This window comes from Stigmatopora argus, unplaced genomic scaffold, assembly GCF_051989625.1.
Source record: "Stigmatopora argus isolate UIUO_Sarg unplaced genomic scaffold, RoL_Sarg_1.0 HiC_scaffold_89, whole genome shotgun sequence".
Taxonomy (NCBI): Eukaryota; Metazoa; Chordata; class Actinopteri; order Syngnathiformes; family Syngnathidae; genus Stigmatopora; species Stigmatopora argus.
This window is the reverse complement of record NW_027520103.1, coordinates 7,501-10,000: the sequence shown is the minus strand read 5'-3', so window position 1 is coordinate 10,000 and position 2,500 is coordinate 7,501. Positions and strand designations below refer to the sequence as shown.

The 2,500-nt window shown below is 60.5% G+C and overlaps 2 non-coding genes across 2 annotated transcripts in view; both read left to right on the top strand.

The window, feature by feature from the left end:
• The first annotated feature begins 1,946 nt into the window (after window positions 1-1,946).
• On the top strand, window positions 1,947-2,100 carry LOC144070441 (5.8S ribosomal RNA). Its single transcript, XR_013299297.1, has one exon. It is a non-coding gene; the product is annotated as a 5.8S ribosomal RNA (ribosomal RNA).
• A 376-nt stretch (window positions 2,101-2,476) lies between these two features.
• Window positions 2,477-2,500, top strand: part of LOC144070443 (28S ribosomal RNA) — a 4,725-nt gene continuing 4,701 nt past the window's right edge. The window contains exon 1 of the ribosomal RNA XR_013299299.1: window positions 2,477-2,500. This exon is cut by the window's right edge and continues 4,701 nt beyond it. This is a non-coding gene — a ribosomal RNA (28S ribosomal RNA).

Here is a 2,500-nt window from a genome sequence, read left to right as displayed (position 1 = left end):
AACCGGCATAAAGGCAACACTCTGAAAGGCGGCGGCGAGCCCATAGCCGATCCGAAAATTGTGTGGCGAAGCAAGTGGAAAATCAGTCTTTGCCGAAAGAAACAATGAAGCCCCGGGAAAACTGGCTCCCTCCCCGAGCCGGCGGCGGAAACCGTGGAGTGTGGAAGGGCGCTGTAAGCGCGGATAACATGTCCTGTCTGTGGGGAGGATCGGTGTGCGCACCGTTGTGAGTCCTGGAGGACGGTAAGCGACGTTACATCGGCGAGTCGTACTTGGGACGGCCCGGTGGCGTTAGCGCTATCCAGGTACACACGCGGCCACAGGCGGTTTCAAGCCCTTTCAGGTCCCGTGCGCGTGGTTGCTCCGGAAGCCTCTGCATATGGTGGAAGTTGTCGCGCATCTCGTGGGTCGTTGCACAGGACTGCTCAGGTCGAGTCCTTGGCGCCCTTGGGAGCCTCGTTCCCCGTCTGCGGCACCTCGGCCCTCCGTCCGCGGTAGGCGTCGGTGGCTGTTGACAGCGGGTGTATCTGGGTCAACTCCCTCGCGGCGGCGAGCCCATAGCCGATCCGAAAATTGTGTGGCGAAGCAAGTGGAAAATCAGTCTTTGCCGAAAGAAACAATGTGAAACAAATCAGCCATGAGCCAAAAAACGAATGAGGGAACAATCAGCCGTAAGCCAAAAGCCAAAAAACGAATGAGGGAACAAGTGAACAAATCAGCCCGTAAGCCAAAAACCGAATGAGGGCAAGTTGCAAATCCTACGCTACCTTCGAATTCCAAGACGCAGGGCCGTACACGGTCGACCCCGACCACGCCGGAACCGAAGCCCCAAAGGCCACGGGTACCCGCTACTCTCCCCTCGCCTCCGGCGGGGCGGAGGGGGGTTCAATGCCTCCGGTTGGATATGACGGAGCGCCCGTGGTCGCCGGTCCCCCCCCCACTACCCACTCATCCAGCTGAGGGGTTTGACGGTAGCCCACCCGGGGCAAAAGGGGCGGCGGAGACCGGCTGGTTCCGGCGAGATTGCGACGAGCTGGAGCGATGGCAGACACCCTGGCCGGCCCATAAACGCGGGTGATCTACAAGTGACAAGGTACAGGTTGGCACCCGAACCATCGCGGGTGTGCGGACAAGCTGGGTGGTTTTGGCCGGTGCGCGTGAGCGCGTGCTTAACTAGAGGCGGTTCCCCGGCTTACGTGATTCCTTGACGGGTAAGCGTCTGACGGGCCCGTTCCTCGCCGGGGTTTGTGGCGCGCCTGAGTCCGATTAATACATCTTCGATGTTGGCGGCCAGACCCACAAAACTCGTGCCACCTGCGCTCGCTGGCCTGGTCTCGTCCTTGTCACGAAATCGTCGCTCCCCGTGACCTGGTTCGGGCCTTGCCGCGGAGCGGTAGGTGCACTGTGCACGCCCACGTGTAACGAAAGGAAGGTAGGAGGGGAAAACACAACCCAGGCCGGTCCTACACGCGGGTGTGTTACGTTACGCCAGGTTCCACATGCCGGCAAGCGCGAGCCTAAGCAGGGAGGAAGAGTTGGCACCACCGGTCTTACGGTCTCGGAAGGATTGTTGCAAGGTTTCATGTTCATTGGGAAGAGCATTAGAGCCCGGTCCGAAATAGATTGGACGTCTGCGCGTGTGACCCTCTGTTACTGATTATCCGGGTTCTTTCCGTCGCCGAGCGCGGAGTTTGACCGACGCCAATTCCCCTCTAGGTTGTTGTGTTCTAGGCCGGAACACGACGGCCCGCGCCACCGTGCCCCGCGACTCCGGCCATCGGCCTTGTCCCGGAGCGGTAGGTGCACTGTGCCCGCTTGCCCGCAATACCTTCCCTGCATTTCCACCTCCAGGAACTAGCCTCTGACTTCCAACCCATAGGAGGCCCGCAGGAAGCCCACCCACCCAACCGATGGGCCGACTGTGGCCGCCTTTGGGGCTCACTGACAACTCTTAGCGGTGGATCACTCGGCTCGTGCGTCGATGAAGAACGCAGCTAGCTGCGAGAACTAATGTGAATTGCAGGACACATTGATCATCGACACTTCGAACGCACCTTGCGGCCCCGGGTCCCTCCCGGGGCCACGCCTGTCTGAGCGTCGTCTGAGATTCAATCGGGACGTCCGTGGAGCGGGACAGGGCCGCCACGGATCCCGCGACTGGGTGGTTATCGAGGGCGACCACGTTACCCTAAGTGCAGCCGCGGCGGGGCTCCTCGATGCCCGCACGAAACGGCATGGTGTGAGAGAGAGAGTGAGAGAGAAGACACGTGTAAGAGAGAGGCATGTGTAAAACCTCAGTCCGCGGTTCACGGGCGGCTTTTTGGCGCAAACTATGACCGCCCCGTGATGTCCCAACCGCACCCGAGACGAGGTGTAGCCCCAGCCGGCGTGGAACACGAGACACGCGCGCGCACGAAAAAAAAAATCTCCTCCTCCTCCTCAGTGAGCGACACCAGTTATTTGCACTATCCGAATCCGACCTCAGATCAGACGAGACGAC